At 41.2% G+C, this 16332-nt stretch overlaps 1 long non-coding RNA gene across 1 annotated transcript; it reads left to right on the forward strand.

Annotated features, from left to right (window-relative positions):
- The first annotated feature begins 4442 nt into the window (after positions 1-4442).
- LOC137486424 (uncharacterized) lies at positions 4443-11690 on the forward strand. Its single transcript, XR_011005725.1, has 3 exons — positions 4443-4691; positions 11218-11352; positions 11474-11690. It is a non-coding gene; the product is annotated as an uncharacterized lncRNA (long non-coding RNA).
- The last annotated feature ends 4642 nt before the right edge of the window (positions 11691-16332 follow it).

Here is a 16332-nt window from a genome sequence, read left to right on the forward strand (position 1 = left end):
GTTTCTGTAGTTCTTCTGGCCTTGCTGTCATGGAAAATTATCTTCCCTCCTGCACATCTGCTGAGCATAAAGCCACAGTATTCAGCTGGAGTGAAGGAACAAAACGGCTGTCATTTCTTTCTGAAATAGAGATAAAATCACCTGCAAAGTCAATTGAGCTGGCATTGGACTTGGGTGCTTCCTGCACTGAGCAGGTTATTGGAGAAGGTCTCTGGCTGGATGGGCAGCTCCTGTGCTTGAGCTCACACCTCTTCAGTCAGCAGATCCAGGAGCTTTGCCTGGGCTCTGTCAGGGGGCACAGGGAGGGAGTACTTGCTCCTCCTGGTTTTGCACAAGTGATGCTGCAGATGGTCTGTGTCAGGGTAGTCCAGGGACTGGGAAGAGTTTGTCTGGAGCTGGTCAGCCATGTGCCCAGCAGGCTTAGCACTGCACGGAACTACAGCGCTCAGTGAGGTCCTCGTGCTGGAAACGAGCCATTTTATCTCCCTCCGGCTCTGGAAAAGCTGGTATCCACAGGGCACAGGTGAGGAGAACTGGGAAGAAGGATTCTCTCTGAGATGCCATCATTGTACTCATCCCTCCAAGATTTGCAAGATCTGGCCACTGTCTCAGCATTTTACGTGCAGTTTATGCCAGCCGTTCTCCTGACCTCCACCCTGACTGGGGAGGTGGGTGTGAAGGCTGAGTGCAGGATGGTCACCACATGTTTTGTTTATTCTTTATTATTTATTTATGCTGTGTTTAATTTTTTTAAATACAACCTGTTCATTTTGGGAGTGAATTTCCCCCCCGCCCCCCTTTTTTTAGTTTCCTAAAATTAATATAAGTAATATGGAAAGTATCTTGTACTAGGAAATTTGCAGGTGCAGATGAAAGCATGTCTCTGGCGCTAGTTACCTGCACTGGAGCTGACCCTGACCTGTGGATTGACTTTGTGTCTTGACCCTGGACCTCCCTCACTGCCACAGACTTGCTGGATGATCTGGGCTCTTTGCTGGTGCCAGCTGCCATCCCTGGCCTTGTCCTGCTCTGCCCACCTAGTTCAGATACTCCAGGACAGGCTATAGCTAAAGAGGTCCCTTTACTGCCAGTCATACTGTCACACTTTGTCCCCAACTCCTGCAAGCAGTTGGCCTTTGCTATTTGCCACCTGCCACATTTTTAACTTGAATCACATTTTCTCAAAAATACACTCACTGCTGATGCTATCTGACTTCTAAGTCTACAGGGATATTTTTAATAAGCCACTACAAACTTAAAAAAACTAAATGTGATGTTCCTGTGTGCCACTTTTTCCATCTATTTCAGGGTTTCCTGGAATTCCTAATATACCTTTTCTTGCAGGAAGTTCACTGTGAATCCACCCTGCTGCTAGGTGAGACAAGAAATGTTCTGGGGACATTAGGGCTCCGAATTTTCTGTCAGTATTACTCTCAGCTGTTCAGCTCCAGATTTAACTGGAGCCAGAATACAGTTCCTCACTGTGGATGGGGAGAAATTCAACTCAACAGATATTTTCCTTGCCTAGAATACCAGTTTATGCTAACTGAGGGCACAGGGGACAACTGAAAGGAAAACTAAAATAAATTTTTAAAAATTAAAAAAAAAAAAGCATGGTGCAATTAACAGCCAGATTGTGTTCTCTTAAATTCATTGTTTTCTTATGCTAAAACCAATTATAATCCAAGACAAGTTCTGAATTTGTAAGCTGAAGTTGCTCTTGGCTTCTGTGAAAATGAGCATTTGTTTCTCTTATCCCTCTTGACCTTGTTTTCAAACTTCCTTTCTCATTATTATTGTTTTGCCCTGAATGAAAAGCTGTCCAAGTATAGATTGTCTTTCCATCCTAATTTCATCTGGCACTGCAGGCTTCTTGTGAAGCTTTTCTTACAGGAGCCAATCTGCACCACAGGCTACTACCAACTGTGTGCTCTGGGCAGCAGGGAGAGGGAAGCACTGGAGAAGGCTGACATACTGCCCACAGATACACCTGGGAGTTAGTTTTACACCTGTGTGTTAGTTTAACTCTGACTTACCTAGACTTGGTGTCTGGAGCTTCCTGTGGAGCAGCGCACAGGTATTAGGTTATTAAAATCTAACCTGAAGCTGTCAGACCAAGTGCATGTACGAGTGTGTGGGATCTGCTTCTAGAGCCACATTGGCAATCAGTTTGCACCTGTAAATCAGCCAAGGTGTTTCCTCAGTGCTTTCAACTTTTCCACAATTCAAAAAGCCACCATAAACTGCTGAGTCTTTGACTTGTGAACAGCTACATCCTGGTGGGCTGGAGGTGGACCCCAAAGCAGGACACAGCCCAGTGGATCTCAGCAGCATCATTGAAGGGCTCTGTCCCTGGTGGCAGACAGGTCCCGTGTCTGTGGCCACTCAACCCTCTGGCTGGGATTCTGCTTTCTCAGCTAGGCAGCAGAGAAGACAATTTACATCAAATCTTGACTTTCTGTAGGCTGATTGCACTGCAGTTTGACTTGATGAAACAGGAAAAGTCCATCTCTTGTGGACATTTTTAATGTTCAGACATAATATATTGAAATGTAAAATGAATTCAAATTAGAGACTAGGTGTAACAGCGTTAGTGGCTTACCGCAGCTGGAATTCAGTGCTGAGCTAGGAACCCAGTGCAGACCAGCTTTAATTTGGATCAGATGGAATGCCAGAACGTGTGCACTGAATCTGGAAGGATTTCTGTGGGGTATGGCAGGGGGTAGCCAGCACCACAATAGCGGCACAGATCTGAGCAGTCAGCCTAGCTCTGTTCCATGGAACTAAGCATTGAAGAGATACCCCATCCCAGTAAAGGAGAGATTGATCTCAGCAGGCTGGTCCAGTCAAATAATTGTGTCAATAAGAAGGGGGAGTAAAATATCTTCTCACTTTTCTGAAAACCCCTGGGGTCTCCCAAAGCAGGACCAGCTCAGAGCAGTGGGGCTGTGCAGGAAACAAGGACTCGAGAGGCTCCTGGGGAAGGGCCTGCACTTTGCAGCCTCAGAAAGGTGCAGGGAGGCAGGTGCTATCCCTTGGTGCATAGAGCAACTACTCATAAAAAAACATTGAGTGAAAAATTATTTTGAACCCCCTAATAGTGCTTTCACCCAATTACTGAGCTTGGTTGGACAATCTGGTTTTATTGCTCTCTATAGATTTTCTCAAGAGGCTGAGAACTACCCTGATACAGTGGCAGTAAAAGAAACTCATCTGACTGAATTTCATATAGTGCTCCACAAACTGGCCAAGTGCAGAAATATCAAGCCAAGAGCTACAAGTATGTGTGAAATGGGAAAACTCTGCCCACTGTTGCTACCCACAATGCAATAAAGCTCTCCCACTAACAGAGCAAAAGACTCTTATGCTTTATTAGCTAATTACAGACAGGAGATTCATTCAGCACTATTGATAACAGAGTGCTGCCTCCACTTGATACTTGTCAAGAAAATATTGCATCTGTCTTAGAAAGGAATTTCACTACCTCCGCTTGGAATGGGAGAGTTGTGAAGTATCCCAGTAATAAATAAACATCAGAACCTGAATGAAACATTTTCATTTATTTTTTGCATCCTATGCTCAGTGTCTTTAGCTAGTTATAAGGACACTAGAGAATAATGTCCAGCAAATATTCCCATTTTCTGCCCATGAAATACCAGAAGTATATTGTGATTTTATTTATTAACTCAAATGCTTTTACGCCTTTTGGACTAATGATTATAAGGAAGGTACTGATAAAACAGTAATTAAAGAGTATGTCTGACAGTCCAATATGTGGCTACACGTTGGAGAAGAAAGAATAAAATTCGCTGAGATTTCAGCAGACTGGTTTTCTTTGAGTTTAACATTTGGGATTCCGGCTAGTACAACTGGAGCTGATGCTTGTGGTAGACCCACTGACACTGCCTTCTTGGTCTCAAATATCCCCTGTATCTTCACCTTTATTCTGCTAAATAATACAGCCCATTGTCTACAGTTCCCCTTAAGACATTTCAAGGAGTTCTTAGTGTCAGCTGTAATTCTTTCAGTAACTCAATCCAGGATGGGTTCTCACTGTTTTGTAATGCTCTTGAACCCCATTGCTCCTTGGAAGCAGCTGATAAATTAATGTAAACAATAGCCTTGGGATAATAGATGATAACACTTTTTTATTTTTTTATCTGTAAACAAAATAAGACCCATTTCCACTGGGAATGCAACTAGCCTGGTAATGGGATCCCAGGCTGTGCTAGCTTCAAAGTCCACATCTCTTTATCAAAAGAGGAAACTGTCCTGAATATTAACATAATCAGGGTCCCACACTTGTAAAGAACAGCAGATGGGATAAAACATGGAAATAAAAATATGAGATGAGACATCTGTTTTTCTTGAGAGCCCAAGTGTTATCAATAGATGGCTGCAAGAAAATAAAGCATGTGCAAAGATACCAGCACTTTTGTGTCAGCTGCTGAGCATTACTCCTCCTCCTCACCCAATTGCTGACAGATTAAAATAGCTTGGATCAGCAGCTACAGAAGAACTCTTTTGGCAGCTCCTGCTCCAGAGATGAGTTGCTTTTTCCTTGCTAGCCCTTGTCAGGCTGGGAAAGAAAGGGATGCATCCGAGGCAAGACTGGAGAGGTGCAGACCACTGGAAAATGGCACGAGCCTGGTGCTGAGCTCTAGCAGTTCAGGAGAGGCTGGGATTGACAGGTAAGCATGGGAAGGAGATACAGTCCTGCCCTTACCTCATCTTCCCAATATTTAGCCTCCTCTCAAACTTTTGGTGACATATGCCCCATTACAGCAAATATGTAGCTATAGACAAACTGCAGTTGCCTGGGTCACTGTGTTACATAGCACAGCAATAATCCAATGCCAAGGTGAAGGTAGCAGTCCTTTAGGATATAGCTATATTCCCAGATATTTCTATATTCATTTAGGATATACCTGTGCTGCTGCTAAAATCATACCTGCAGTCATAGCTCTGCCTGAAGACAATATACAATCCCTATGGAAAAGATACATCTTCCTTTAACCTGAGTAAACCTCTATTAATGCTATTCACTTTAGTGAATTACTCTGGAGCAGCACAGTTTTGTGTAAGAGCAATTATTTGGGCTGGTAGGCACAAAACACTCTGGGTGGGAGGGCACTGGCTTCCATCTGCATGTCCTAAAGTGCTTTGCAATACTGAGAACAAGACTAGGTGCATTTCTCCAGTCTTGTACCACCTGAATAACACATGTGATTTTTTTTTTTTTTTTTTTTTTTTTTTTTTTTTTTTTTTGAGAGCAGAATATGTGTGCTTTTGCAGAGTCTGACACCCAGTATGCTTTGGTATGTATGGGCATTCTTTCTGTCTTCCAGACAGAGTCTCACCAATTTTGACTCAGTCTAATCCCTCTCTTAGCCCTCACTGCAAAAGAAAAGGAAGGGAGCTATACCTGTCACACAAATGCTTATCCAAAATATCTTCTTTCTATTTTAAGTTTATTCTGCAGCTTAACAATGGGACACCTGGAACTACCATCTGAAATGGATAGGCAGGTTCTTCAAAATAATTCTTCTGTTTTTAGGGTACAGAAATCTGTTCCAGGGCAAGGAGGAGAGAATTTGGAGGGATACAGCTGTCAGGATGTTTTTATAGGATGTTTTATCTTTGGCAAAAGTACTTGTGTTATGGTGAGTAATGCCATGAAACTTCTCCCCTGCATCCCATTTCTGAAATGCTGGAGAACCCGATATCTCAGCATGCTCAGTACAGTGCACACCTAGTGCACACTCAGTACACACTTACTGAAAGCAGATTAGAAAGATCTTTTATATCTTCCTGAGATATTGCTCTCTCTTTCAGTAAGTTTTTACATGTGTCTTGGATGGAATTTTTAGAGGTTTTCAAGGTTCTTGAGACTGTTAATAATACTGCTCAGGGCCTCAGGGAATGAACAAGATGGTCTAACAGGTTGTTTCCATCTCTTATTTCTGTGTCTCTTTGATTTAAGGATTTTCTGCATTTATTGGCTGTTGCTTCTCTTGGCCACTTTATACACTGTGTAGTGATTTTAACAATCATAGGGAATGGCAGAGGCTACTTGAACCCCCCCCGTTGCCATAGAAACACAATAGCATCTAGCTGGCTCTACCCTCGCTCTCCTGTACCAGCCCCCATGAGAAGCAGAAATTCAGGCCTTAAAATTTAATCAATTTGATGTTAAGTTTTAGAAGCAATTTTCTTTTTTTTGCCTGGTCTCCTGATGGATGTTTCCATGCAGATTTAATTATTTACACTACTAATATTTTATTTAAGTTACAGTAACTAATTATTAGCACCAGTAACACTGTAGATTCCAGAGCCATCATAACTCCTATTGTTTGGGTGCTCTAAAGACTAATAGTGTTTGTTTTTCAGTCAGCTACTGATGCAGCCACAGAGGCTAACTTCCAGCATAACATGAGAGGTGTAAACCCAGAGAGACTGGGAGAGATGTCTGGGGGTGTGTGGGGCTGATGGGTCCTGTGCTGGGCTGTGTCCCCCAGCCAGTCCCTGCCACAGCACTGCTGCTCCTCTTGCTCTGGATCATGTCTCTCTGTCTGCAGCCACAGGCACCTCCCAGTCCCCTGCAAACCCTGCTGAGCACACAGTGCTGTGGCCTCATCTTTGGAGGTATTTCACTCGAACCTGATTTTCCTCTTTTACTGATGGTTTTCAGATTTCTGTACCTTTTATGGGAAAGTGCTGGCTATCCCATGGGCTTGACACGGCCCAGTGTAAGTCCCCTGACACAATTCCATGATCACTTTAGCCTCTAGAATTCTGTTGCTTTCTTCCCTTACTCCCATTTAAGCATGACAATATCTTCAGGTCTCAAGATAGGAAAGCACCTTTGCAGCACAAGTTCTGGGGTGGGCTGTTCCTGTGGTGCTTGTCTCAGATAGCATGACTTTATCTTTGGGTGCATAGAGAACAATAATTTCAGGTAATCTTTAATAATTTGCAGCTTCCAGGAGTCCCTGGGAACCAGAACTTTTTGCTGTATTCAGTGAATGTGAGTTGTGAGCTTGGGTTGGTTTACTGTCACTGCACATCCCAATGAGCACATACTCTGGCATCAGAGGGCAAGGCTGGAGCTGGGATACTTTGAACAGGGTGGAGAGAAACCAGACAACTACTGTTTTAAATTGCCATTACTGATTAAATGTGATAGCAAAGGTTTTTGCTGAGTGAGCTCTGCACCATAAAGACTGAACAGAGTCAGGCCCATGGCATAGCGTGCTAGGAAAGGCAAGTTACTGGAATAACCTGCTTCTCCCATTTGCTTTTCTCCAGTGACTGCTGCTGCCGGAGAAGTCTGGAGAAGAAAAAAAAAATTATAAAGCATTTGCAGTATGAATAGCTTCTGGCAAGCAAATACTGTTTCTCTGCTTACTTGGAGATGACATCAGGCCTTACAACCCCTTTCTTGTCCTGGTCTGTGGGAATAGGAAGTCTAAGAATTTTACCTAGGAGTTGGCTTTTACAGAATTTGCTTAAACTTGCTGTGAGAACAGTAGCAAACACCTCTAGTGAAATAAAGTAATTCTGTGAGGAATAGCCCTCTAAGAGTGGTTTATACTGCAAAGTTTTGTCTTGCCAGGACTGGCTTAGGAAATTATGGATGCACCTGTAGGACCCCTCCTTCCTGTGCTCCCATGATTAGATCAAATCAATACAAAAAATGTAATTGGTGTGTGTCTCCAAATCTTTAGGAGACAATCTGAGAATCTACATGGAATATAACTGGCTGTGTGTAAGTACGGGGACAGCTGCCTGTGTTTGATGAGAGTCTGAAGAGAGAACTTTGACACAGTAAGAACTCCTGGCCTATTTCCAAGGGGTGTTCACTTCAAGACCAGGAGCTCCAGAGGCTACCTGTGCCTCTGGGATGGAGCTGTGCGCAGCCAGTGAGGACAGGGCTGATGGCTTGGACATGATCAGAAGCTGGGATGGACATGATCGTGCTGCTGGGATTGCTGGGAACAGGCTGCTGTGCCTGGGAACTGCCCAGATTCCCGGGGCCACAGCAGTACTGAGCTTTGCTGATAGTCTCATTTCTGTAACAGAAATTTACATGTTTTTCTTTTGTAAAACAGCAAAAGCATTAATGTCCTTGGTGTTGTTAAACTGAGCTTGCCCCTGTAAAATCCTATGCCGTTTTGGAGCTTGCAGTTCATTTTCCCACTTGATATTTTTATGTTTCTTGGAGAGCTCCTGTAACTTTACTCTTCCCTTCCCTCTCCTGGCTGACGTGTTTCTGATCTGTACCAGCCCATATAAAAGCCTGGAGAGGAGAAACAGTTTCTGCTCTCTTTCCATAAACTGGTAAACCTCTTCCTAAGCCTTCACAACCCTTTGGAAGCACACAAAGTACATTTCATAATTTCCAGGTACAGTGCATGAAAATTCTGCTAAGTAAACACTATAAAGTAGGTTTTGAGAAAATATTAGTCACCATTATGCAATTCAAAACCAAAACCACAAAGAGAGTGCCAGTATATTTTGTTTTATTGGTTGTGACTGTGAATACTATGAACACAAAGGAAACCTTTGAAAACCAACCAGCCTATGTTTGTATGCATATTGCTCTTACAAGGTAATTTGTCTAGTAATCTCAGTGTTAATATTTTTCATCTGGTACACACTGCTGATACACCAGACAGTTTTCTGTAACACATCTGAAAAATCCCATGTAGAGTGATTTTTTTTTTGCTTATCTTATTTGTAATTTTCTAAAAATAAATTTACCTGCTTTTCTTTTTTTTTTTTTTTGCATTTGCTAGTAAATGTAGTGAAGATAATATTTTCATACAGTGTCTTTTAACTTCAAAGTTTTCAAAGTAAATAGAAGCAATGTGCACTCTATTAGAAAAAAAATGCACAAAGTAGCTAAATCCTAATTTTTCAGGCCTGCCAGAGCTGCATCTGTTTAAACATGTTACTTATATGCATGTGTACAGTACAGGAAGCTGGACTGCTTTCCAGAATTGCCTGGAGTTGTATCTTTTTTATTCTTCTCTTTCTCAAAACAATTTTAAATCTACAAAACAGGTCAGGGGAGGTCACGATTCCTGACCCAGGGCTGAACTGAGCCTGCCCGTACCGTCTGTTTGATGATCCGAGCAGGGTCACTGAACTGGGGGTTATTGCTGGCTCCCTGTGTCTATGAGGCACAGCCTATCCCAAACAATTTTTAAATTACCACTGGCATGAGACTGTCAGGAAGGATAGTAGCTGGGAATGTCTAGACGCTGCCGCCAAGACAAGCTCCCCTAGAGCGGAGCCGCTGTGTGCCGAGGGGGTCAGGACGAGGGGCCGGGAGCTGCCCCGGAGCCCCGGGCTGAAAGACAAAACTCCCATCACGTGCCCTGCAATTTGCTCCAGGGGCTTAGCCAAAGAATTTCAGATAAGGAAATCTATAGGCATTGCAACCGGGAGAATTTTTAACTGCTTTATTGCTTTCCATAGATTCTAAAGCCAGTTGTCTGCTTTTATGAGCTCTTTAAATCACACATCAGTTTCTCTTGGCTTCAGTCACACTAAACTGCCTCTGAATTTATACTGGTTCTTCTTGACTTTATTCTTCAGAATGAACATTGAGGTATGACTTTAAGGATGTAGCAATGAATTCTCATCCTTCTGAAAAGCTGCAGCACCTTCCTGTGCTGGCCAACAGTCCTTTATGGTGTGTAAGGCACAGACAAGGCCACGGGGGTCTTTGAATTGTGTCTTTTTCTGATTCATCGCTCTGCTTAAGCAGAGCTGCAAGGGAAAAGAGAGATTAAATACACCTTCTACTCTTTCCAGCTCAGTTCATTGCAGCTTTTAGGAAATTTCATTCAGGATGTGCTGGCAAATTATTTAATAATGATATATCAACATTTATTAGTATCATCATTCACTCACTAATAAACACCCTGTTATTTACAATAACAACACAGTTATTTTGAACTTCATACTTCAGGATATTTTTAATGGAAAAGTGTCCTGATCAGTTAGGTTAGATTGGTGGTGGGCACAGCAGAGCTCGAGCCCCAGCCACGCACTGGGCACCGTCTGGGTACCACACCAGGGAGCTGGGTGTGCTTGGGGTATGGGAGGGCCACCCCCTGCTTTGCATCCTGATGGCTGAACATGAAAGCACCCCACAAAATCCAGTGTATTTCTCTAAAGGCAGCTGAACGGTGATTATTTCCCTAAGGAAAAGTAAAGCTGTATGAAAACTGGAGTGCTTTCCCTTATGTCCCTTGTTAAGATCCACCATTCTCCAAAGGGACAACTTTTCAGCTTTTCCCCTTGGCTACACTATCACGCTCTTTCACAATATTTTTTGGGCTAATCTGAATGTCAGTGGGAAAGACTTTCCATAAGCCCACAGCACAGCTCCAGCTTCTCAGGCCATTGGCGAGCACGTGGCAGGCTGGCACACAGCAGGGACACTGCCTTGGTCACAGCAGAGCCGGACCCTTGGTGTGCACACCGGACCTGGCAGTCACGCATCCACTGAGTGAAACACCCCTGCTTGCTCTCTCACTGAGCACAACACAGGCTCGCACAGTCAAAGCTCAATTTGCAGCATAAATTAATTTACATTTCAGTCGGTAGCTGATGTGCAATTTAATAACAAAACAAAAAAACCCCAGGGAGATGACACTACGCTTGCTATATATAAACTCTTCTAAAAGGCAGTGGCATTAGGGAAATGACAGTCCTTACCTTGCTCCCAGCAGAAATCTTTTTGTGAAACTATTATCACACCTGTGCCTGCAGCCTGTGAGCCTGTCCAGAGTGGCACTGGGGCACACTGCTGGGAGGCAGATTACAGGTGCTAAGCTTGTCATAACCCTCAGCGGTCACAGGCAAACCTCTGCTTTTGAGGCTGCATCTCTACAGACAGGGCTGAGAGGCAGCTGGGATGCAAGTGCTCCCAGTGCTCTCTGCCTCTTACTGCTGTTGTCTGCACTTGGGGCAGCCCCAGCCCAAGGAATACAGCCTCCTCAGCCTGCTGATATCCTGGGAGAGTTGCCACACTAAGTGTGAGGACAATTTTTACCTCTTCCTTTTACTAAACTACATTGGAAAATTAATGCACATAAAGTAATGCACTTCACATTCCCCATGTAAGAGGAGCTCCTTCTAAGGACACTTTTTTTTTTCTCCATGTTTCTCCATTAGCTTATTCCATTTTTTAATGCCTACTAGTTGACTAGGAAAAAGATGTCTTTGTGCCTTCAAATGGGGGTTAATCAAGAACAGTTGAGGCAAGTTATTTTACACTAACTGCCTCCAGGAGCTGGCCTTCATCTGTTGAGATCTTCAGCCCCAGTACGACTACAGGTTAGCGCACTTTGCATTACTTTTTCTTACATCCTGTAATAATTGTGTAAACCAACATTTTTTCCGAAGTTGGATCTGCCTGTTAATAATCTTGTTTTAAACTAAACCTGTTTCTCACAAGCTCACATACAGTTTTGTGGAGCAACAGATCCTGTTTCTGAGGATGCAAGAAAAATCAGTCTCTTCTCCTTAAGGCAAACATTTGCAAAGAAATGTATTGCTCATCTATAACCTGCATAGGCAGACTGCTTCAATCTGTTAATCTAGGGATGTAGGTGCATGTGCAAATAAGATCTCTTGCATGACTGCCTTCCCTGCTCATGCTGGCAGCCCCTGTCTGGGGCTGGCCCAGGTGTATCAGCAGCTCACACTGCTCACCCAGCGCCATCCCAGGCAGCACTGAACTGCAGGGATTCACAAGGGACAGACTGAAGCTGCACAAACTGGCCCCAGATGCCTTTAGAGACTGAGGAGTGAGCCACTGGGAAGGGGCAGGATTTAACTTGGCTGAGGTAGAGGAAAATTCAGTGAGCAAAGAATGAAGTGGGACAAGAAACCAGCCAAGAACAAAGGCTCTGCTGGGGCAGTACTAGTTTTGCTGAATGTGATATCTGCATATGGCATAAAAATGCACTTCTACAAAAGATGATGTCAACATTTGTGAGCAGAAGAGAGGGTCTCTGATTTAAGGCATGTCATGTAGTTTTGATATAGTATTAAGAATGCTTCTCTGAATACTCCAACTGGGAAAATGCTGTTGAATGTTAAAATGCAGAAGCTGAAAGTCTAATTCAAAAGAGAAAATTTAGAATGAGAAAAAGGAACCCTATTAGTCACCATGAAACACAAAAGGAAAACACACAAATAGAGTGCTGTCCAGAAATCAGTGAAATATCCCAGTATCTCTGGACTTTGCTCACTGTATCATTGTGGGTCTCCTTCCCTCTTGTGCTATCTGCCATAGAGCTTCCTAGCTCTTAAGTATTTAAAAATATGTTTTAAAGAAAAATTGGTAGCACTTACCAACTAAAAATTGAAGCAAATAGTTCAAACAATTTATCTCCCAGTTTACATCAGAGTTAGAAAAGCCCAAGAAATAAAATTATTGCCGTTACATTCATGATTTTCATGCAGTTAATGAACACAGGAGAAGGCACAGCCCCCCCTCCCAGGACCCCCCCAGGTGTTCTCTGAGGCTGGGGAGGCAGCACGTCCTGCTCGAGCTGGCCATTTCTATTTACCTGTGGCAAACAGCTCAAAACGCAGGAGTAAGGCAAATTATTTGTGGAGCTAAGTTAAAATTCATGTTAGCTGTCTTCTTCACTTCCAAATCATCCTATCTCTGTGCAGTAGGTGATATATAATGACATGGTGGTGACCCATCCTGGAGCCCTGCCCTGCCTGGGAAGCAGTGGCATTGCCTTCCTGCCGTTCCTGCTGGCTCTTGCAGTCTCTTTTGGCTTTTTTATGTTTTATCTCCCTGGTTCTCCACACTCCTGTTTATACAGAGGCTTCCTGTGTGTCTGGATGCATGAATAATATACTTGATGGGATGTATGTATGCATGTTCTCTCTCCTCAGAGGTACTGTCTTGCCCTGATTTGTGTCATCTCCGGGGTAAATATTTCAGGGTTATATACAGTTTAGAAATTAATTTTGGAAGCTTCAAAATTATTGTAGCAAGTAGGGGAAATATAGCAAATAGAGAAAAAGAGAATTTCCCTATAGATTTCTCAGTCATGGGAGCACCATAGTTTTAGTGATTAAATAATACTCCAGAAGAAGCAGAAAGTTGAAGGTTTAGTGTTAACAGAATTTTGAAAATAAAAAGAAATCCTCATAAGGAATCCACAGAATAAAATTATAATATTCAATTGGGTAAGAACAATTTTCTTTTAAAATATAAATTTGAAAGGATTTTCACAATTATGTCTTATATTTTGTGCATAAAGTCACTTGTGTGCATAACTACAGGGCAAGCCTTTAAACTAAAAAAAAATGGTTTATGTTGTCTGAAAATGTTTACTGAAAAGGATTAAAAAATAAACACACTATGTTTGTGCCAAATTCATCCAATTTAAGCCAACTGATTCTACGTTGCAGCATTTTATCTGTTGTTGTCATGTTTTTCTTCTAATTTGCCAAGGTGTTGATTACTATAAGCTCACAGCAAACCCAAGCTGGATGTGAGCATGTGTATAACAATTTTTTCTACATGGGCTACAAAATAAATAATTTTTTTGACTAATCATATCAGCTGCAAAGCATTTTCAGAGCAGAGATAATTCAAAGATAAGGTCTTTTTATGTAAGGAAGGCACTGTACCTTTCAGCACTGACATAGTGTCATTTCACACATTTTCATAGGACTTCTGTATTCTGCTTTTGACCTTTTAAAGTATTGCAGTGTATAATTATAGTTATCTTTTATGAAAAAGCTTCAAATAACCAATTTTCATTCTTGAAATCGTTAGAGCAATTTCTGTTTTATACAGATCATTAAGAGAGGCCAGCAGTTACGAATCTGCTGCAAATATTCTGTATTGAGCCTGATTTAAGGAATGCAAGTTTATTAATAGCATGTGTAATAAAAAGAGCTTCTCAATTCTTCCTGTGCACGACTATCAAATCTATTGCTACCTAGGATGATGAGATGTGGTTCCAAGTGTAATACCCATTTCAAAAGAATTTGTGATTACTGACCTCCACAGTAAACTGCACTTGTTTGTAACTTTAAATTGTGTGACACATTTCAAAACAAGAAGGTGAAAAGAATCTTGTTAGATCACATGCGGACTAAATGCTTTGAAATTGGAAAATTCCCCTAAATTCTGAGGGATGGCAAGCATCAGACTCTTGCCCTCTTAACCTCCTCCAAACTTTGATGATAGGGACTGATTTCAGCATGTAACAGGAAAGTAACTGAGAAAAATAATTCAAAAAGCCCAGAAAACTGGATGTGCAATTTTGACACCGAGTCATTCAAGACCAAGAATTCTTTATATAACATGAGGTCAGTAAATCAAGGGATTTTGTTACAGTTCATTGTCATGCTGATACTCCAAACAGGAGCACCTACACTGCCTGGTACAGAAAAAATGTGTTTAAAAAAGACTTCTTTCTTTTAAATTGCCATCACTAATAGGCTGTGATTTTGGAGTTCTACCTGTAAAAATCATCCTAAATTACACCATATTTATCGGAGAACATTTTAATCTAATTTGTGTTTTCTTAATTATCATACAATCCAAAAACACTTCGAGAAGATCAATGACATTCACAACGAGAAATGATGGAACAAAGTGTGATATTCTTCCCTTTAAAACAGTATTTTTCTCTTTTCACTCATCTATTTAGGATACATTCAAATGAAATTTGAATTATAGCAGTTGCTATGGAGGATTACTTCCCATTAGCTAATAAAGAGTAAAACTGCAGCAAATAACATTTTTAAACTTTTATCTGTTATCAGTGCTGTAGTTTAGCAGATAAATTGGCATACTGATCAAAGAGTTTTCAGAGCATTCCATTTCTAAACCTCAGAACACTAACACATCTAAATAGCATATTTAATTTTAAAAAATAAAATTATTCTCATATATTAATTTATTGGGGTGGTGGAGCAGCAGTAATAATACAGACACAGTTTCAGCCCTAAAGACTATTACAGCTTTGTTTTTTATTAGGCTTTTGAATCCCAGACAAGGTAGGTTAAGCATCTATTTTGTCTCAGTGTTCAATAAGAATTTAATATTTATTCTTTTTGAATCAGATTCTTCAAAGTCTGCAATAAGCCAATTCTTTGTGGTTAATTTTAACATGAGTGAACCTAATTTTTCAGGAGCTTAGGATAAGTAGTTTTGAAGTTAAATAGAAAACCCAGGGAGCAATATTTATGAAGAAATATGGCCAAATGCATTTAAAATGCAGAATATTTGTGACTTTGCTAACCAGTAAATCCTTTTCTATTCTCTGTTTAGCTACAGCAGCTGGTGATTTTTCAGTTTCCAGGTACAGTATCAGCAGCATAGCCTTTCTTTTGTGACAAAGGAATATAAGTTGCCTTGGAGATTTTTAATTAACTCTTCTCCTGTAGCTCTGCCTGCTTATCATTTCAGCAGTTATTTAGGCTTCATATCAGATTTTGGATATTGTTCTTCAGAAATGTCTTCTTAATCTACACAAATTAGCATTTCAGCAAAATAATGTTTCCATAATGGACCATTCACTACACTTTTTTTAAAGGTGTAGTTAGTGTTTACATCCATTAATTCAGCCTTGAAAAACAGATGAATCCTAAAGAGATGAACATGTGTGGATTCTGCAACTAAAAGAAACTATTCTGCACAAAAGTGATGGTGATACCTTAATCAGACTAAGATACTCCTTAATTACTTTTTATGATTTGTTCTTATCAATAAATAAAGGTGAATAGAGTATTTTTGATATATTGGGATTCTTCTGACTAATTTGTTATTTAATGCACTTATTTAATATAAATTTATTCATTTAACAAATAAATATACCTAGCAAAATGTCCCTAGCTTTCTCTCTGCCATTTTGAAATGGCTAGTCGTCTCCACTAAATGGGTGAAGATATATATGTATATTTCTATATGTGGAAAAAAAAAAAAGAAAATAAAGTTGGAAGAGGCAGAAAGGTGCTTATGACAGTCACGTCCCCTGATGTCACAATTTTTTTCTCTATACTGCTTTTTTAAAAAGTCTGGAATTTACTGTCATCATTGTTGTTAGTGCCATTCAGCTAGCAGCTCAGCTTTAGGGACTATTTTTTTTTCCAGACGAATTATAAATGTCATAAATGCTTCCAAGAATACAGAATCAGAAGCCTTTTCTACCCTGAAAATGGAGGTAGGAGTTTGAGCAAATATGATTTACAGACACGGGGTTAATGCTATAAGCTAGAGGGAGCTCCACCACAAGGAAATGCAGAGGTTCCGTTTCATTTATCAATGTGCTT

The sequence above is a fragment of the Anomalospiza imberbis genome, chromosome 21 (genome assembly GCF_031753505.1).
Source record: "Anomalospiza imberbis isolate Cuckoo-Finch-1a 21T00152 chromosome 21, ASM3175350v1, whole genome shotgun sequence".
Classification (NCBI taxonomy): Eukaryota; Metazoa; Chordata; class Aves; order Passeriformes; family Viduidae; genus Anomalospiza; species Anomalospiza imberbis.